General features: G+C 45.8%; 1 long non-coding RNA gene across 2 annotated transcripts; it reads right to left on the bottom strand.

Moving 5' to 3' along the window:
* Positions 1-1,492: 1,492 nt before the first annotated feature.
* LOC150062458 (uncharacterized) lies at positions 1,493-20,318 on the bottom strand. Of its 2 annotated transcripts, none has more exons than XR_016535879.1 (5): positions 20,198-20,318; positions 9,482-9,572; positions 7,199-7,504; positions 5,913-6,066; positions 1,493-1,581 (listed from the first exon to the last, which is right to left on the bottom strand). It is a non-coding gene; the product is annotated as an uncharacterized LOC150062458 (long non-coding RNA). The 2 variants fall into 2 exon arrangements; XR_016535878.1 differs by lacking the exon at positions 20,198-20,318 and adding an exon at positions 11,993-12,071.
* Positions 20,319-21,868: the final 1,550 nt, after the last annotated feature.

Raw genomic sequence — 21,868 nt, 5'->3', positions numbered from 1 at the left:
CCATTCATCCATCCAATGCTGCAAGCTGGGAATCAAGCAGAAACAAAGTAGATACTTCCTATCTGCCCAGGAAGCTTCAAGTAGAGTGCATAGCGATCCAGTGATCATCCAATCAATATATAATTAAAAACAATGATTGATTCTACAGAGGAAGAGCTCAAGGAGTCAGGGATGGGGGAAGGGTGGATCATGTTCAGGTAAGGGAAATGTTGTGGCTTTAGAATGACATATCTGGTAGACATGGTTCATGGGTAGTCCAGGTGAGCAGTGCAAAGTCCAGCCCAGTCTGTTTGCAGGAATGACAGGGTGGGAGTGGAAGCCATGCTTTCTAAGCCGTGGAATTGTAGAACACTTACAAACATGTCCTCCTGAGCAAACTTAACGCACACATCTTTCCACTGATGTTACTCTTGGGTTGAGCTCAAGTTCTGCTATTGATTCAGAATTGACTACCATCTGAATTTAGGGTCATCATTTATTTGTTAATTCAGCCATTGGATATTGAACTCATGATTGTCTACCATGCACCGACTGGGGCACCAGCTATGCCTTGATGATTCAGGCATTCTCCGGATAGAGAATGATGAGAATGATGAATCCCATGATGAGTCAGACATATGGACTCTAATGTCCTCATCAAAGTAGGATGTTTTTCCCAAACACCTGTACATCAGAGTCAAGAAACTTCCCTCCCCTTATCAGCACTACTTTCCATAAAACAATTTTGTGTGTGTCTTCTGGTACTTTCTGGTAATTATTTAGCCTGAGGCATGCTACCCCTGTGATTAGAACAGAGATAGGAATGGAAGCCCAATGTCTCCCTGTTGGGGTCAGGTGACTTTTCCTCTGGAGTTGAAAGTTCATTTCTAGATCATAGTTTGTCTTGCAGTGCTGGGAAAGGAACCCAGATTCCTGTGAATGCTGGGCCAGCACTCTGTCCCTGAGCTACAGCCCCAGTCTAATAAGGATTTCCTTCAAAGTCAGCAGTGGCTGGACTTACACAGAGTTGCCTGGGGTTTCCAGAGCGGAGGGCAGAGCTCAGGAAAAATGTTGGCTTGAGGGTACCAAGCCAGAATTCAGTGTATGGAAGGGAGAAGGGTATGATGGTGGCTGGGGTAGAGGGATCTGTGGGTGGAATTGGGTAGAGAAGTGACACAGTGAAAAGGAGAAAAATGCAACTTTCAAATTCATTTCTGAGCTCCAGAGTTCCTGGAGTCTAGCTCTTTCCTTTCTATCACAAAGACTATGTGATGGATGGATGGATCTGTTAGGCCTTTGGGATGCAAGCAACAGAAACCAAACTCTGCCACCTTGGTAGAATGGAGCTTACTGGAGGTCTGGGTGGTAGGGAGACTAAAGAACAGGTAGATGCTGGGCGTGCCATGGGATCTAGGATTGGGGGCCCAGAGTCCCTGTGTCTTGGTGGGGCCCCTCTCCAGCCATGGTTCATTTTGATGCTATCAGTGAAAAATCTGTGAGCCACTCACCTGCAGGCAGAGGCAGCTGGGGGAATCTTCACTAACAGTGACCAAGGCTGCTGGTCTTGGGGGCAACAATGGTCCACAATGGAAACTCAAGATCCTGTTAACAAAAACAGGGCCAACCCAACATTCACTGCCCTGAGCCACCAGGCTTTGCCTAGTCCCAGCCCAGCCAAACCAACACACTCTGGTGCAGACATCTCAGTCCTGGTAAGGTGGATTCCAGCCCTGGTTCTGGGCCACAGATCTGTTTCTCCAGATCTCTGAAACATGAGGACTGCCTCTGGTATGGGATGCACAGGCATTTGAGTGATGGCATTGGGGACTGGAGTCTGGGAAAGTTGGGCAGGGCTTCTTGTGGTGAGGGATGGAGGCAGGTGGAAGAGTCAGAGGCTAGCCTGGGCAGCTGGAGAACATGTGGCTCTCTTCTGAACGCTGAGCTTCCCCAGACCACACAGATGGGGGCCCAGGTGATGGGACTTCTTTCTGGCCTCTACTTTGTCCAGTGTAGTTTGAGAAAATGAAACCCAGCAGCAGCAGCCACTTGTCCACTGACTCCTGTGGGAGCCTAGGTCAATCTAGGTTGAGGAGCAGGATCCCTGCTTCCCCTCCCCACAAACTGTGCCCTTATCAGTGAGGAGACAGTGTGTTTCCTTTGTCTCCAGATGTGGTAGGTAGGCCTTGAGAGACAAGCTTTGGGACCCTGGACAGATCTTGGTGGTAACTCTTCCACTCCCCCTGCCCCTGCTCCCTTTTTCTTGTGCTGGTTTGGGGCTCAGGGACTGGGTATTTTTCCTAAGCCTTTTTTTTTTTTGCCAGTACTAGGGCATGAACTCAGGGCCTGGGCACTGTCCTTTCTCAAGGTTAGAGCTCTGCCACTTGAGCCCAGCACCACTTCCAGCTTTTTCTATGTGGTACCAAGGAATCAAACCCAAGTCTTTGTGCATGCTAGCCAAGCACTCTACCTCTAGGCCAAACTCCCCCCACCCACCTTTTTGGCAGTCCTGGGGCTTGAACTCAGGGCCTGAGCACCGTCCTTGGGTTTTCTCAAGGTTAGAGCTCTGCCACTTGAGCCCAGCATCACTTCTGGCTTTTTTGTTCTTTTTTGTTTGTTCTTTTTTTTTGCCAGTCCTGGGCCTGAGCTCAGGGCCTAAACACTGTCCTTAGACTTTCTCAAGGCTAGAGCTCTACCACTTGAGCCTCAGCACCACTTCTGGCTTTTTTTCTATGTATGTGGTACTGAGGAATCAAACCTGGATCTTCGTGCATGCTAGGCAAGCACTTTACCTCTAGGCCAAACTCCTGGCTCCATGCCTTTTTTTTTTCTATGTATGGGGTATCCAGGAATTGAACCCAGTCTTTGTGCATGTTAGGCAAGCTCTCTACCACTAGGCCAAACTCCTGCCTCCCCCCTTTTATCGTTTAACTCAAGGCTTGTATTCTATCACTTGAACCACAGGTCCCCTTCCAGCTTTTTGGTAGTTAACTGGAGATAAGAGTCTCACGGACTTTCTTGCTTTGAACCACAATCCTCAGATCTCAGCCTCCTGAGGAGCTAGGATGACAGGCGTGGACTATCAGGTAGGTGCTTGGAATGGTATATGAAGCTCCATTTGTGTCTGGTCCTGGCCTCTGAAGAACTATTCCAGAGAGACCTATTCTGCCAACACAACCCCTTAAGTGGGATTTTGTGCACTGAATACCATTCTGCCCCACTCCTGGCACTGATCATGGTTAGAAAGTTCAATAAGCACATGGGTGGTTAAGAGACCGAGGGCCCGGGAAGGCTACATGTGAGAACGAATTTTCACTGGCATCATTTTGGGGGCCTGGAACTCTTAGAACAGAAGGCCTAAAGCTTTCATGTTAACACAGCCACACAACAAAAGCTAGACTAGAAAAGGAAGCGCAAACAGCGATTTAGGGTAAAAGAGGCAAACACATTTTGAAATGGCTACTGCTAGAAAAATTGCTCACCTTTGAGAGCTCAAAGCTGGATTTCAGATCTGTTATTTTTTTTCCCTATCTTTCTAAGCACGCGTAAGCTACCATTATTCTTCAAATCCCAGGCCAAGTCAGAAACCCATTAGCAAAGAAAGCCCTCAAAGGAGAAGGGCTCAGACGGCACACAATTGAACATCTGATCTTCCAGTTGCTTCAGCGGGTTCTAGGCGGAACACAGGGCAGAACACAGCAGGCTCTGAACTCATTTGAGAACTGACCCAGAATGAATATTCTGGCATTTTGTCATCTCCCTATATCTCTGTTGCAAATATACTTGGGATATATCTCCAAGTTAGAAGAGGAAGGATCTTAGAAACATCTTGTCCCTGCTCCTTGGAGGGAAGGAGAGAGAAATAGGAGGCCACTGCCTGTTTTCCAGAAGAGCCTTTGCATTTGGAGATGGGAGAATGCTCTGTTCATTTCATGGCTGGGAAATGGGCTGTGGTCCTTTAACACTCACACACAAAAAAACAAATAAATAAGCGATACATCCAACCTAATTTGAATAAAAGATGCAGGCTATGGTCCATTTCCCTTGACTTGTTTCCTTTCGCTTCTTTCCAGTACTTTGGAGGCAGCAGGGCTACCAAGGTCATACAGGTGATGGCTGGGGGAGCCATGTGCCTCTCTCAACCCCCTCCATCTCCTTATAACTGAGGTGTTCCAGGAAAGCAGGTTTCAGACCAAGTGTTGCCACCTGAACAGCAGGGTCATAGCATCAGACACAGAGAATGAAGAACCTGTGGTAAGAAGCTCAGGCAAGTCCCAGCTCTTTGCCATGATGGGTTCCCAGCAAGGATCCTGCCTCTTTCCCTCCCATGTAGAGGAAACAAGACCCCATGCAGGTGACATTTGCATTTGGCTCTCCCACTTCTTCTCTTTGCCAGTAGCCCTGGTGGTCTGTCTGTCTGTGACATCTGTCTGTCGCATATCCCCTGGGGTTCATTTGGCTATGTTCTCTGAGTGTGGCTTTCTGCTGGTAACTGGAGTTAAAAGTCTCATAGACTTTTCTGTCCAGGTTGGCTTTGAACCAAGATATTCAGATCTCAGCCTCCTAAGTAGCCAGGATGACAGGCATGAGCCACTGGTTTATCATGAAGTTGAAACCCACTAGGGGAGCTTGGCAGATGAGGAATCAGAGGATTTCCACAGACTGGCCAATCCTGCTACACCTGCAGCTGCCTATTTGCACTACAAAATCTTTCTCTGGCGTCAAAAGTTTTATGTCTGAGCAGAAGTGAAGTGAGGAGTAACTTGTTTCTGGGTCAAGGTCTCCGGCTAATTGCCGGTGAATAGTTTGTGTTATTGACCTGAGAGCTGATTTAGGTTCACAGGGCAGGCTAGGAGCCTGGAAATGGGTCTGTAGCCACATTACCTCATATATCTTCATCCACTGAGCTCAGAGAATGGCAGGGCCCTTAAAGAGGTCAAGTGGGCTCATGACCTAATTAATGTTGTTAGCCAGCTGTCATTGGATGAGTACTCAATCTGTCATAATGCCTTGAGCCAACCACGGGCATCCAATGGCAGATATGGTAGGGGCTTAGAAGATGGATGTCAGGTAACATGTCCTAGAACTCTGAGTGTTCATGCTATCAAAATCAGAACTGTTTATTTCCAAACCACAGTAATTATAAATATTGACCATCTCCACTGTCCAAACATACCCATGGGGGTGGCAATTTGTGGCCAAGATCTATGTTACTTGGAAGAGTTCACCAGCTTTCTGAGATGCTGCTTATCTCATTTGTATTTTGAGCTTAGTACACCTCTTCTTCCTTAATCTCCCATTTTTATTCCTGCTGGATATTTTCCTTGGGTTTCATGAAGGACAGGGCTGCCTAGCTGGGAGTCATTGTTGTACCCGAATTCCTAGGACCCCGCAAGAACCATCAGAGGCCGAAGTCAAAGCAAAGAAGCAAGGGTTGTTTATTACGAGTTCGAACTCGGACCTCCATGTACCCGTAGCTGGCAATGCTAAGAGGCCCCGAACAAAGGTTTTACACAGCTTTTATAGGGGAATTCAATAGTTACAATCACCTGATTGGTTGTCTGGTAACTTCAAACCACTGGTCACTTCAGGATTGGTCAGAGCTCAGGTGTCTATAACCACTGAGCACTGAGCTGTTGCCACCTGGGGTTCAAGTCCGGGCTAGTTCCGGGAACATGTGTTTTTGATTCCTAGTACATGGGCCCTGAGCAAGGGTGGGGGGAGGTCATTCCCAGAACATGGGACAACCTTGGCACATCATCATCAGATTTTTTTTGCTACTACTGTTTATTTTTTCCTTATATCCTGCAAGTAGAGTTCATCCTAAGCGTATGTGTGTGTACTAACACTGGGGCTAGAACTCAGAGCGTCTCACCCTCCCTTAGCATTTTCACATGAGGCTGACATTCTACCACTTAAGCCACGGCTCCACTTACAGCATTTTGCTGCTTCCTTGTCGATAAGAGTCTTTCCCACTTGTCTGCCCATGCTGACTTCAAACGGTAATCTTCAGCCTCCTGAGTAGCTAGTATGATAGGTGTCAACCACCACTTCCTGGTCAAATGATTTCTTATTTGCTGCTTTTGAAGTCTAGATAAAAACAATATTGTTTAATTGATTGCAGAAACTGACCTGATTTCTTAGGAATGCTACAAATCCAAGATTTTGCCTTCAAGGGATGTCCCTGTCCAGAAGCCCATCACTGGGGTTTCACTTGCCACGTGTATGTGCTTGTTCCGAAGGCCTTGAGGTTCGGGCTTCAGAGTGTATGAAGGCACTTGGCAACGTGCACCAGCTACGTTAGCTTCACTGCTCCATACACACGGCCAGGGCCCATCCCTCGTCTGAATGTCCCCACTCCTGAGGGGAATCATTGTTATTCCCTTGCCTAGAAGAGCAAAATGCAAGACAGAGGGGTCAAGCAACTTGCTCTGGGTCTCACAGCAGGCAGGTAGTTGACTGAGCTGGGTTCCGAGTTGAAGTCCCCCAACTATGGCCTGTGGGTCAGTTCTGCTCATCTGACCAGTTCTTGAAACTACGGACCTGACAAGTGGGAGAACCCCAGGTACCTTTTTCTCTCTCCCAGGACCAAACTGAAGCCCATGTGCACAACCGTATGCCAAAGGATAAGGCTGAGAACAAACTGTAACATGGCAGCCGTTCCTGCGTGCGTCCAGATGGACCTGAGCTAGAGTCAGAATGCAGAGGTCATGACCTCTGCCGCCCCACTCTGGTCACTGATCACTGGCCGTGGCGGGAAGGTGAGTCCTTGGGACAGGCACAGAGGCTTCACCCATCCCACAGGCTCTCCAGGAGGACGGTGCTCTGGTAAGAAGGTCTTTCTGGGGAGGACACGGGACTCTTGCCATCGAATAACATGAGCAGAAATTCTCTTCGGGGTGGGGGGAGGGGAGTAGGGTGCTTGGCAAGGCTACCTGGGCAGGTGAGAGAAGCCACCAAGGAGACCAGAGCCAAAAGATTTGGTGGCCCTAACTGCCATGCTTGGAGACTGTTAGGATTCAGTTGAGTGCCTATGTTATGTTATTGGCCACACTGAGAGTGTCTGATGGAAACCTGCGTCTTTGGGGAGAGTAAGGGTCCCTTTTCTTAGGATGGGCACTTAAAACAGAGTTTTAGAGGGGCCGTCTGCACGAGGACACCAACTCCGGCCAGTCCCACTTCCAGAAAGAGCTTTCACCCCTTTATGTTTCTGTATCCTTACCTTTGAGATGATGATGGTGACGATGATGGTGGTGATGATGCTTATCTTATAGGGATAGGTGATTGTGTTGGGTATTGAGTGCCTACTCCATGTTAGCTGATGTTACCATAGGCTTGATGCATTTGACATTCCAGCTTTGTGTGGGGCTTCGTTTCTCCTCCTCTGCTTTGGCTTTCCTATCTAGGACCATAGGACTTAGTATAAGTCACACAAGAGTGGTCTAGCCTTGGCACATCTCTGTCTGTTTTCTCTGAGAGGGACTGAGAAAGGTGGAGTACCCTCAGCTTTGACTGGAGACATCACCACCTGCCAATGGGGGGTGGCGTTGTGGGCAAGACTTCTCTAACATGTGTGCCTCTATTTCCCTGTATAGTGGGTCATAGCATTCATCTCCCAGGGTTGTTTCAAGGGCTAGTGTGGAAAAAGACGTTGAGACATTTTTCTCAGAATGATTGTAGAAGGCCTGGAATCCTTCCCCTTGTGAGGGCTGGCACTGGGGAAATGGAGGCCCATGACTGCCCCCAAGGTCCTGGGGTTAGCTGTGCAGTTGAATACAGAAAGAACTAGAGAAAAGGAGAGAGAGAGAGAGAGGGAGAGAGGGAGAGAGGGAGAGAGGGAGAGAGGGAGAGAGGGAGAGAGGGAGAGAGGGAGAGAGAGAATGAGAGAATATCAATAGTTGCATTGCTTTGTATTCTGAAATGGAAGAATACCAGCAGGTCACAAAGACAGGAATAGTTGGGACTGTAGACTGTATTTTCCAGTAGAGCTGAAGAAGTAAGCAATGAATATTCTACTCAGCAGGAGGATATGTCGTGAAGTATGTGGGGTTAGAAAATAAACAAATTTAAATTTCCTTCCTTCCCTCTCTCCCTCCCTCCTTCCTTCCCTCCCTCCTTCCCATTTTCCCTACTTCCCTCTCTCCTTTTCTCTCTCCTTCTTCTCTTTCCTCCTTCCCTTCCTTCCTTTGAGCTCTCTTGAATTCATGAACATAAACCTGCTGGCCTGGCCCAGCCCTTAGGCTACTAAGTGGGTTCTCAAAGAACTCAGTTTAATATTTGGGGGACTGAGGACATGGAGAAAAATGGTGACCAGTGTGCTCTATAACTAAATATCTTATATTGACCTATTTAAGCTGATGAACTGTTAAATACAAGTATTCCATTCTTCTATCTTTCAGATGTCCCTTGTACATATCAGAAAACCAGGTTTCGATATGATATTCTATACCATCCCTGCTGGTGGCAGTTAGATTCAGAAGCCCAGATTCCCACATCCACACTGGTGGCAGCAAGAGCTGACTCTCACTTTATTCTGCCTTCTTCCCCATCTCTGGCAGGGTAAATTATGAGAAATCTGCTTGTATGTGTGTGAGTCTTGATCTGCAACCCCAACATCTGTTCACATGCTCTACAAGCCACAGTGACTTGCTCATCCTTTGGGCTGAGGCAATGGGTAAGAAAGGGATATCCAGCAGTAATGCCACCTTATCTTAGAGTTGGACATAGGAGAGATAACCCTAGCCTTGAGAGGGAATTTAGACTATTCAGCAGGAATTCTGGGGCTACTTGGAGATCTGGACCACTGGGGATGGGGTAGAGTATGACATAGGTAGACCCGATGTCCAAGAGCCAGAGCTGGGCTCTCTGTGGTGCGCAGGCTAGGCATAGGACCCTCTAGTCAAGGTTTCAGGGAAGGACTGGCCATGAAGGTTTCTGGAAGCTTCTAGATGCTCATAGGCTTCTGAAAACACCCAGCAGCACAGAGCTTTGAAGCAGCAGACTGAGACATGGAGATGTAAACTCTAAGTCAGTGTCTGCCTCCAACTTGCTCTGTCTCTCAGGGATAAATTGCCTGTCTCTGGGCATCTATTTTCTTACTGATGCAATCACAGTGCATTTGCTTTTGGCATGTGTCTCAGCTCCCGACCAACTTTTCTGATTTTGTGTATGTTAGGAGAGGAAGTCATTCAAAATTGCTGATTCATTTCTCATTTGAGAAAAGTTTTCTTGTTTTTTAAATCACAGAAGGGAAGAAAAAAAAGTTGAGGTGAGGGGGTGGCAGCAATGAAATATTTGGCTCCTATTGCTAATTATTTATGCTAAATAGTTGTATAATGCAGAGTTGGAATATAAATACCTATTCTTCCTAGTCTAACATTTACTCAGGTGAATAGCAAAAATTCACCAGTGCAATCAGAGTTCATTTAAATGTGATGTTAATTTTTATTTGCCACTTGCTGAAACACTGAATTCCTAAAGATGAAATACTCAGAAGTTAAAATACCTGCAGCCTCGGAGTTCCTGCCACCACCTCTGGCAGAGCTCAGTCTTCTGCTAATGGTTGTTTCCTGTGATTTATTTCTTCTGTGTATCACCTTTGTTGCAAAAGAGGAGAAAATGAATTTCTTTAGAAGGTGTATTAATCTAACCTCTGCACACATCATGGTACAATAAAATAAAATAAAATAAACTCCCAGAACCAACTTGCTGAGAATACTGAAGCAGCAGAGATAAGGGTTAGAGTTGGAGAAATGGTAGGTGGAATTTTGTACTTTAAAAGAAAGTGGATTTTGCATTAACCTTTAAATAACTAACTAAAGGTTTGGATGCAGGCAGGCATGCTCAGGACAAAGCGCAGAAATTTTCTCCTTTTTTCTTTTGATAATAATGAAGGTTGATCTCAGGGCCTGGTATTTGCTAGGCAGATGCTTTGTTCCTTGAGTTATACCCTCAGACCTTTTGCTTTTGTTTTTCAGAGAGGGCCTCGGGCTTTTGCCCGGATCTGCCTTGGATCATAATCCTCTTACTTTTGCTTTGTCACTCGCTGAGATTGTAGGTATGAGTCACCATATCCAGGAAACAAGGAAGGTTGATTTTACAAGGCTCATCCTGCCCATTCCCAAAAGCAGTCCCTCTTCCTCCCTGCCCTGCCCTTACTGCTCTGCACCTGAGAGAAAGCATCTTCACGCAAGTGGCTTTGGACCAAAGAGCTGTTTGTTGGAGGATTCTCTGTGCTCTGAAGGGCATTTGGCAGCTCTTTGCCTCTACCCAGTATCCATCAATGGTGCCCTGTTAGGGGTCAACTCATGTGATCTCCCACCCAAATTTGTAATAAAGTCATCACTCCTGTATTTCAGAATTTGGCCTTATTTTTAGGGTTGCCACGGGTGCAGTTAGTTGGGATGAGGGCACTTACTGTCATCCAAGAGGAGGAGGCACAGAACCAGGTGCTGACGGCTCACAACTGTAATGATGGCTAATGAGGATTGTGGTTCAAAGCCAGCCCCAGCAGTCACATTCGAGAGACTCATCTCCAAGTAACTAGAAAAATCTGGGCTGGATGTGCTGCTCAAGTGGTATTATACCAGCAAGAAGCAGGGAAGCCCATTGTGAGTGCAAAGCTGTGAGTTCAAGCTCTGGTACTGGCACCACAAAAAAGAGGAGTAAGGTGGGTAGAAAACTGGCCAGTCTTCCCATCACAGCCCACAGAAGCAACCTAGGTGCCAGCACTTTGACCTCGGTCTCCAGCCTCCAGGAGCTGTTTGTGGATGGTGCCATATCATGGCAGCCACCAAACAATTCTCCAGATGTTGTAGATGCACGGGGAGTGGGGAGGTGGGAATCACCTTGTGGGAGAATCTGCCATGGCTGTTTCCCTTACTGTGGCCTAGTCATGACAGAGACTATGGCCCACAGGGCCCCCCAAATTACCATCTGCCTTTTCAGGGAGAGTGTTTACAGTTCCCAATCTGAACACTCCTGTACATCCTGGAGCACTGGCTGTGAGGCCTGAGGCATGGGGCATCCAGGATGAGCCTGGAGGATGGACCCAGGGTTGCTACAAGCAGGGCAGTACTTCATTCTGGGACAAGCCCACCATCACTGGGCCCTTGGTCAGAAACACCTGAAACCTGAGTGTCCTGACTTCATGGTGGCCCCCTCAACCTCTTAGAGACCACAGCAGCCACTTTAAACTGTCTACAGATCGAGAAGGTCAACCATGGGTATGGCAGCAAAGGGACTCTCCTAGGTTCCCCAGGGGAAAGAGGCATAGCGAAAGCCTGTTGAGTGTATTTGCTTGCCACTTTCTCTCATGCTGTCTCTGGGCAAAAACTCAAGACTTGTCTCTGGTAAGAGAGAATTTATATCCTGCCTTGAGCAGAAGAGAAGAAGATGGAGAGTGCACTTGCCCTGAATTTGTTGCTCCTTAATTTCTTCCAATGCTAGTGACAGCTTTATATCCAGGAAGTGTAGTTGAGTGTGTGTGTGTGTGTGTGTGTGTGTGTGTGTGTGTGTGTGTGTGTACATTCTGGCTGGCTCCTACAATGGCTCCTTTATGGATCACTATGAAAATGAAATGAGGTACTGTGTGAAGTTGTGCAAGGCATGGTATGTGGCAAACCAGGTATGTGTGTGTGTGTGTTCTGTGGAAATGCCTTCTGTTGATCCTGTCTGTGCAGGCTTGCATGGTGTCCACATCTCTAGGCATTGTGTACCTGCTCTGAATTTGGGCACAGCACAGAATCAGCTTGTGCAACTTGTTTTGACAACCCCAGGTAACCATCTGTCATTAAGAGCTACCGTTGAAGGCTGACCCCTCCAGGGAAGCTTTCATGACCTCATCACTAAACAGCCCCGAAGATCCAGAGAGAGAGAGAGAAAGCCTTCCTTGAAATTGCCTTTAAGGCCGTACTCGTCACCCAGGGAAAAGCTAATGGACAGAAACATATCGATGTGCTAACAGTTTGAGACCTTTCCCCTAAGAAAACCTTTTAGCTAGCGAGGGTTCATTCACCTTAATTAACAATTATCCAATGGATGCATCTCTGTCCATCACTCCGTGGACACATGTGGAATGGAGTGTCGTCGTCGTCCCTCCTCCTCTTCCTCCTCCTCCTCCTCCTCTTCTTCTTCTTCTTCCTCTCTCTCTCTCTTTTCTTAAGAAAATTAAATTAAAAAGGTCATCCTACTTCAAGTAAATTTGTTGTTTGCTTTAGTAAGGAGAAAAGCCTGCTGGCTATTCATTGCCAATTAAATGTGGGTGTTAATTAGAATGGCCACGTGCTCACTGCCCTGGCCTAGCGGGCAGTCTTCCACTTGGGGTTGTGGTGAGGATGGTGCTGAGTTACAGGATATCTTCCTCTGTGCTTGGAGCAGCTCTTTCCACCAACTGTGAGCCAGGAGTGATTAACATCTGGGGTCTGGCCTGGGTTGGAGCCCATCGTCCACGTGTGGACTAAGAACACTGACATATTTTATTTCCAACTGCTTGAAAGTAACCAAGGGAGGGGCAGAAACTCACGGCCCGTGAAGACATGGAGGATGAAACTGCAATGTCTGTGTCCAGTGAAATGTTTTTATTGAGATATAGTCATGACTTTTCCTTTATTTACTGTCTGCAGGTCAGTGACTGACCCAATTTAAATGATCACTGTGACACTAGTGGGGAACCTCAGCACGTGCCGACAAGCACACATGCACACACGTATACCTATAGTTATACACACACACACATCTATGCACACATACATAAACGGCAGACAAACACATACGCTTACATATACACATATGCACATATATGCATTCTCACAAATACAAACAGGCACACAAATACATACGTGTGCACCACCCATGTACTCATACATGTACATACAACAAACATTTGCGTATGCTCATATGTCAACACACTTTTGTATATGCACATGCATTAACACAAAACACACATGCATCCTCATGAACTCATGCACATATCTGTGTACATATATATCCACGACATGTTTGTTATGCTCTCTGGACAGGTGATCTCTTAGCATCTCTCTACGAAGGCGGACTGCCACTCAAAGGTATCAGTGATGTGAATTCACCCATCATCTAAGCTATCATATTAGTTACTTTTACATGGCTGTGACCCAAATGCCTGTGATTACAGCTAGAGGGGAGGAATGATTTCTGTGTGCTCTGGGTTTCAGGGGGTGTGGTGTTCACATGCAGAGCCGTGATCATACTATAGTGACCAGGAAGCAGAGAAAGGAAATGCAGGAGGTGACAGGGCAGCATGCCTCATACAAAAGCACACCCTAGGGGTCCTACCTCCTCACAGGCCTGCATCCTGCCTTCTCTACCTCCCAAGACTTGGCACTGTGAACTGATTAGGGGATTCCTCTATGCATGGGTCAGGGCCCTGGGGCTTTGGACCAGATGCTAGGCTGAACTCCACTCCTTCCCTTTCTTAATCCAGCCAAGCTCACATTCAACACTGACCATCCCAGCTCCAGAAGCGACTTCTACATTGATGCTGGAATCAATTAATAGATAGATCAATCTCTGCCTTCTATGCCACCCTCTCTTGTTGCCTATTGTATTGGTCAGCTTTACTCACAGGAATAAATACCCCAGATAAACTACAGGGACAGAAGCTTATTTTGACACATAGATGCTTAGCCTGTTGTTTTGAGCCTGCATAAGCAAAAAGCTAGACCCTATCTGAAAGATAACTGTATGGCACAGTGGTAGAGCATCTTCATGGCAAGTGTGGCCCTGAGTTCAAATCCCAAGATTGCAAGAAGAAGGGGGGGAGGGGAGGGAGGAAGGAAGGGAAGTGGGGGAGGGGGAGATGGTCCTGGTCTACTGGTTGTAGGGGGAGAGGGACCAGATCAGGGGTAGATTTCTGTAGCTGCTCTCTTAAATGACTGTTCTGAGACCCAAATGGGCTCTGCTGGGTTCCTGGGGCATAGTTGTTTGTGTGTTTGGGGCATGTGCTCAGGATGAGATCAAATTACAGCTCCTGTCCCAGCCCCCAGTCTTGGGGCCAACTTGGCAGTACCTGGTACAGCAGCTGAAGTCCCTCCCCACCCCATCCAGCCCAGCACCCCTCACCTGAGTGTCTGACTTTTCTGCCTGTGCTTCCTAGTCCAAGGCCAGCCCAATTATGTACAGTGAAAATCATATCCACCGTCGCATGGCTCAAGTGTGTGACCACGTCCAGGGCTATACATAACCCTCAAATGTTTTATGCATCATGAATTATGATGTGCTCTATCAGACAGTGGACTATTATTCAACCATAAAAAGGAAGAAAATTCTATATTATGTTCCTACTCTGATGAGCCTTGAGCACATCATGCTTAGTGAAATGAGCCTGTCATAGTGGAAGATAAATATTGAAGGATCCCCACTGACAAGAGGTGCCGCAATTGGTGAGAATCATTGGGACCAAAAGTTGAGTGGTTGCAGGCAGGGGACTGTAGGACAGAATATTGCTGACTATGAGGGCAATACTGTGTCTGAGGGCACACAGCTGGCTCCTGTAGAATTTTGTACCAGAACTTTCCTCTCAGACCTGACTTTCCTTTTCAATGTGCATCTTATAATTACTCTGGAAGCCATTTAAAACATGTTTCTGCATAGAAATATGTGTTTAGGTCTGTAAATTAGACTGCTACAATAAAAGGGAGATTTCCCAGAGCCTCTGAGGGCTCTTCTGAGTCTCTGAGCTGATGCTTGGATTCTTTAATTCAAAGATTCCCACTCCTCTGATTATACAATTATTCTGCAAGAGCTCAGGCCCACTCAATGCCCCTGAACCTGCTCTCAGATGAAATCTATCCTGAAGGGCCACAAGTGGTGTGAACAGAGCTATCAGGCTTGCTTTAACTCGCTGCACTTAGGTGATTCTCAGGAACTGAAAAGAGAATCCCTTTCTTGGTGTCATCTTTTGGTTTCATTGAGGTGTCCTGTGCACACAATAATCAATTCAAGGTTTTGGTATAGATGCAAAATCTTGTACCCATCACCACAATGCGATTCAGAAAGTTGAGTTACCCCCAAAGATTTCTCTCACATCCCCTCACAGTCTGTGCTTATCATTCCTGCCCTAAACTTGACCTGGTTTCTAGCACTGGAGCTTTGCCCATTCTAGAATTTTATAAAATTGAAACCATTCGGTCTTATTAATGACTCTTCCACATCCAGAGTCAAGAGACATTCAGGCAATACATGTATCTGTAGCCGCTTCTTCTTCTTCTCCTCCTTTTTTTTTTTTGTCATGGGGCTTGAGCTCAGAGCCTAGGCCTAGTCCTTGAACTTTTGTGCTGAAAGCTAGCATTCTACCATTTGGAGTCACAGCCACTTTCAGTTTTGGGGTGGTTAATTGGAGATAAGAGTCTCATGGACTTTTCTGCCTGGGCTGGCTTTGCTGCTCTGATTACAGCCTCCTGAGTAGTTAGGATTACAGGCGTGAGCCACTGGAGCCTGGCTTAGTTCTTTCTTTTTCATCATTAGTAGTATTCCATTGTCCTAATGGACTTCTGTTGTTGTGTTTTACTCAAAAATAATAAAGCATTGAAGTTTCCAGCAAACATGGATAAAGTTGTAATATTCATATATGAGTATCGGTGTGGGCATATGTTTTCATTTATTCATAAATTCCCAGAGGCAGGATGACTGGCTTGTATGCGAAGTGTGTGTGTGTGACTTAATCAGAAACTGTCAAGTGGTTACCCAAGGTACTGCGCCATGTGGCATTCTCCTTCAGCCTTACAGGCAGAGTCCACTTCTTCCACGTCCTTCCCAATGCTTTCCATTTGTGGCTACCACAAGGGTGGAATAGATCAGGTTTCCCCTCAGCCCCCCCCATTTTTATTATACTTAAAGTCAAATATACACATCATAAAATGTACCATCCTAACTACATTCAGTGTATAATGTAGGGCATTACATTTTTTCATAATCTTGAATCAGCATTCATCTCTGCCTCTGGATTTCTGAAGGTGGACGCTAAGATCTTTGATCTTAGATGTTTCTTCTTTATTAATACAAGTATTTTCTACTTATAAATTTCCTCAGCTATATCTCACAAATGGATACATTGTGATTTCATGTTCATTTAATTGGAATGTTTTTTAAGTTGCTTTCCCATCTCTTCTTAATTCATGAGTAGCTCAAAAGTATGTTGCTTAATTTCTAAATGTTTGGGGATCTTCCACTGGTTTGTAATTCTATCCCTAGTGGTTAGTTTAATTCTTTTGTGAGCAGAGAATACACTCTGTATAATTGCAATATATGTTGAAGATTCTTTTGTGATGCCAAACTGGTCTGAACAGTTCATGTTCACTTAATATCAAGGTTTCAGTTTTGTTTAGTGGACTTGTCTTTACATTTCAATAAAAGTTAACTGTGCAGAGCCAGCCTGAGCATTAAAGTCTGTGAGACTCATCTCAAATTGATAGAGCACTGGCCTTGAGTAAAAGAACTCAACATCATCCAGGTTCTGAGTTCAAGCTCCATGACCTACAACAACAACAACAAAAAAAAACAGTTGACTATGGTGTTACTTTTACCCTTTATATATTTCTGTTGATCATCTGTATACTTGTTTCCCAGTCAATTACGGAGATGTCTAACTACAATTGTGATTTGTCTATGGCTTTTTCTTTTAAGTTCTAGAACTTACTGTTTATCCAGTGTTCTGTTGCTAAGTCCACATCTGACAATTTTGTGGCCCTTTTCATAAACTGATGTCTTTATCATTACAAAGTGTTCATCTTTATCCCAAATATTATTTCTTTATCCTAAATGTTGTATAAATTTACATACTTAAGTTTGGTGTTAGCATTCAAGTGCCCACATTACCATTCAAGCATTCTTTGGATTAGTGGCTCCGTGATCTATGTTTGTTTTGTGTGTGTCAGTGTGTGTGCATGTGCACTGATCCTGGGGCTTGGACTCATGGCCTGAGTGCTGTCTTTTAACTTTTTCACTCAAGACTGGCAATCTACCACTTGGGCCATATGTTCTCTTCTGGCTTTTTGGTGGTTAATTGAAGATGAGTCTCACAGACTTTCCTGCTTGGACTTGCTTCAAACAGTGATCCTCAGATCTCAGCCTCTTGAGTAGCTGGGATTATAGGCTTCAGCCACTGGTATCTGGCAAGAATGCTTTTTTAAAAAATAGATTTTTTTGTTTTCAGAGCAATGTGAAGTCAGCAAAATGGAGGATGTGGAATTTTGGGGAATTACTTGTTCAAATACTCCGTCTCCTCCTCTGGATGGTTCAGGACTCCAACTGCATGTTTGTTGGTCCATTGATAGTTTCACCTCTCTCAGATGCTCTGTCCTTGGCCTTCAGTCTTCTTTTCCTATGTGCTTTATTTTGGAAGCCTTCTATTGGCATGTTTTCAAGGTCACTAATTCATTCCCCCCTTCCACCTGATGTACTATTGATTCTATGAAATCTCTTATCCAAGAAATTTTATTTCCCATCTCTAAAACTCCAGTTTTGACTCGTTGTGTGTCCTTGTTGAGTCAATCTAGCATCTCTCATGTCTCGGTCTGATTACATTATCTGGCATTTCTTCTGATGGTAGATTCTGTTTTTCCACTTCTATGTTTCTCATATTTTATTTTTTGGACAGTCATGGGGCTTGAACTTAGGACTTGAGCACTGTCCTGGGACTGTTCTCAAGGCCAGGGCTCTACCGCCTTGAGCCACAGCACCACTTCCAGCTTTTTTCTCTGTATGTGGTACCAAGGAATTGAACTTGGGTCTTAGTGCATGCTAGGCAAACACTCTACCACTCTCCCAGCCCCTATTTCTCATGTTTTTAACTGGTGTATGACAAAGTTATCTATTTGTTGGCTGCTGGATTTTGTAGTGGTTCTTTAATTCTAATGGAACTTTTTCCTGGGACACTTAAATTATTTGAAGTCAGTTTGATTTTTTTCAAGGTTTGATTTTAACATATGATAAACTAGGTCCAGACTAACTTAGATCTACTTATTGTTACTGCTCTATTGAAATATGCCCAAGAATTCTGTTCAGAGACCCGTGTGTGCACCCTGGCTGCTGTCACTGGGTGGGCACAGGTGGGCTTTCTGCCTTCTCCTTGCTGATCCTTCTTCTTGGCCCCGAGTAGCATCTTCCAGTGAGAATGCAGGTTCAGGAATCATCCATAGACTGAGGAGATTTCAGCATGTGTAGTTCCCATCCCCTTGGCATTCCCTCCTTCCAAACTCTAGCCACTTGGCTCTCCCCATATTCCAAAATCTTTAATCAACTTAGAGATCACCTAGTTCTCTGGTTCTCTCCTTGCACTCTGCTCTGAAAATTCTCTCAAACTGAAGAAATCTTGTTTGTTCCTCTTCTTCCATGGTAGCTCTTGTATTCTATTTACTGTTCATTGCAGACCACTGAGACACTCACACACAAGTACATTCATATACACAAGTCTGCACACGCATATAGAACTGAAGACACAAAGGAAGATTTTTGGCTTGGATGGCCTATCATGGCCAGAAATAGAATTATATCTATTATTGTCTGGGTGTAGCACATGCCTGTAATCCCAGCTACTTAGGAGATGGATGTAGGTGGATTATGGTCTAAGGACATCCTAGGCTAAAAATAAGACCTTATTTGAAATACAAGCTAAATGTAAAAGGACTGGTAGTCACAGCTCAAGTAGCACCGAACTCACATATTAATCCTGAGGCCCCAAGTTCAATTGCAATTACTACTAAAAAAGAAAAAGAAAAAAAATCTAATACTTAATTTGCATAGATCAAAAGATATCAATTATTACATCTGACTAAAGCACTTTCTAAAATGTCAGAATGTATTAACATCAGCACTTTCTGAATGTCAATTTTTAGCTTTCTGTCTCTATTTCAGTAGTTTCTGTCCTTTGGGAGGCTAGGGTTAGTTAAATCCATTAGTTCCCATAATCTCTGGAGAAATATACCTGGCCAAAACACCCACTAGCATAAAAGTTAAGAAATACAAAATAACCCATAACTGAATCTTTCCAATTGACCTGGTAGAAATAGCTACACTCCAGGTGAAAAACTTGTCCTCTAATTCCTCTAATTTATGTTAACTTTGTGACTCTGATGTATAATGTATGATTTTACTTTATTACAGGGGATTATTGTGAAAGGCCACACTGACAATTTCAAAATGCTCTGAAAGGCTTATTAAAATATACTGTATGCTTTGCAGTACTTATTGTTAAAATTGTTATCATTGAATCAGTTTTAATAATGGTTCTTAAATAGTGCCGTAGTTGCTTTTTTTTCAGTCCTGGGGTCATGTGTATGCTATGCAAACACTCTACCATTGGGCTACATTCCCTGGCTCTGTAGTGGATATATCATACATGGGTGTTCCTCCCTCTATAGGAAATCTGTGCATTTATGTACATGCACACGTGCATCCATACATGCATGGATGCTAGTAAACACACAGCTTATGTCTGAGAAGTGATTTAAGCCAATCTAACCATCTATCTGAGTAGAACTCAGTTCCACTCACTTTCTTTTCTCCACTCACCTTTGCATAGCTGGGTTCAATAGTCATCTAACACAATTACACAGTGTTTGCATTGATTTGCAAGTAAGTGTTGTGTAATGTACTTTGCGAAATTCATTTTTCTGTATGATTAAAATCAATAAAGATGCAATTTGTGGAATAATCGTATTCAGGTATCTCTAGGAACAAGTTACTTTTTGTCATTTAGGATTGGCCATGTACGCTCCTTTTCCCCCCTCTCTGTAACTAGTAACACTCTACTATGCTTTCCACCCAACGTTGTTTTTTTTTTTTTTTCCTGACTAACTGAAGATGGAGTCTCAATGGCTTTTCTGAACTGTGATCTTCCAAATTTCAACCTCCAAAGTAGCCGAGACTACAGGTTCTGAGCTACTGGTTCAGCCTCTGCATGCCATTGAGTCAAGGAACAACTTGTCAGTCCTGGAACAACGTAGCATGTGCTCACGTGCTATGTCTCCTTCTCCGCGCATCCTCTATGAACAAGACAGAAGCCATGGCTGCAGCTGCCTTGCCCGGTACCACAAGCACCCACTGCCCCCCTCCTCCCTCTGACCTGCGGCTGCATCCTCTCCCTTGACACTGACCCCACACCAGTCACCACCCTGTAAGAACTCTGTTCCCCACCTGTGTCCCCCCCCACCCTTCGGACTCTTTCCGGGCATGCAACCAACAGTACCTGACAGAACGGCTTAAGAGGACTCCCTTTCACGGTTCTGAGGGCTCTTCCATCACGGGGAAAGGCAGAGAAAGGCTCTTCAACGCATGGTAGACCGGAAGCAGAGAGAAGCCATTCACACCATGGCAGACCGGAAGCGGGTGACTCAGCCTCTGCCGTGACGGATCAGAAGCCAGGGGGAGCCGCTGCCGGGAGGACCGGAAGTGGCGTGGAACCACGGGAAGAGAAGCTGCCTTCGCTGCGGGGGACCGGAAGTGGTGTGGAGCAGCCGCCTGTGGGGCAGACCGGAAGTGGAGCGAAGCGGGGCGGTGCTGCGTTTACCAGGCTTCGACCGGAAGCGGAGTGAAGCTGGTGGGCGGGACGCATACGCGACCGGAAGTAGAGAGGCGCCGCCTTCAGCGTGAGTGAAGCGGCCTCCATCATGGCAGACCGGAAGTAGAAAGGCAGTCGCGGGCGGGAAGAATCCGTGCAAGCCACAGGCCCGGAAGGATTGTAGTGACTCACTTCCTCCAGCCAGAGCAGCTTCCGCAGGTCCGGAGCTCCCGATTGCTCGTTCTCGTGGGGTGTGTGTGTGTCCGTGTGTCCGTCGTGGGGTTTGACCTCAGGGCCCGGATGCCGTCCCTGAGCCCCTGGGCTCCAGCCTCGCGCTCTGCCACTCGAGCCACAGACACAGAGCCCCTCCCTGCCCTTTTTTGAGCGGTTTATTGGAGATAGAGAGCCTCTTGGACGTCTCATTGATTGATTGATCGATTGACTGATTGCCTGTGATGGCTTTGAACCGCCAGCCTCACCCCCCAGCCTCCTGAGAAGCCATCGCGCCGGGCTGTGGACGCACAGTGTGAATCCATCCGTGGACTCAACTGCTGGGAGGCCAGAGCCCCCCGACCCCGGCATCCTAGAACACCGTCCGGACACACCCGGAGCTGGGCTTGCCAGGCTCCGAGGCATCTCACTACCCAGGCAGGGTGGCCATCAGGATTAACCATCCCGGATTCCTGGACCCCGCCCTCTGCCCCCGTGTGGGCCTGCGATGCCACCAAGTCCTGAGTCTCCTTTCTGAGCTTTGACGCTGCGCACGTACATCTTGGTGACAGAAGGGACTGTGCACTCTTGAAGGAAGAAGCAGTGCTGACTCTTGAAGGGAGAAGCAGTGCTGTCTCTGCTTGGCGATCTGGTAGGACAATGCTGGGTTCCTAGCTGGCGCCGAGTTGATGTTCTTTGTGGCCCTCCCTTCTTCCCTTGTTCCCTACTAGACAGACAAGAAATTGCCTGTACCTTTGTTTCCTGAGACCTTTGAGCAGATGCCCAAGAAATGTCAAGAGATAGTTGGGACACAATCAAACAAGACTGGTAGGAGCAGAAGTTGGTTAACTTGTTTAGTGGGCAATCCAGCAGTCTCTAGTAAAGTAACAAATCGACAACCATTCCACACTTGAATCAGATAAGCCACAAATTCAAGGACAGAGATTTATACTTTGTGCCTATTATTTGCAATTGCAAAATAAAACAAAAGAAAAAAAATCCACCCTATTTTTTAAAACTCCTAAATGTGTACCAATATATAAATATTTAACTATTGGGTATTTATATACTAGACAGTTACTCAGAAGTTGAAAAAACTGAGTAAATTCTTATGTACTGGTATTTCTAAAACGTTTCATTGAATTTTTA

The sequence above is a fragment of the Megascapheus bottae genome, chromosome 6, assembly GCF_031878675.1.
Source record: "Megascapheus bottae isolate mThoBot1 chromosome 6, mThoBot2.hap1, whole genome shotgun sequence".
Lineage (NCBI taxonomy): Eukaryota > Metazoa > Chordata > Mammalia > Rodentia > Geomyidae > Megascapheus > Megascapheus bottae.
Note: the sequence above shows the minus strand (reverse complement) of the source record. Positions and strands in the feature narration are given on the sequence as shown.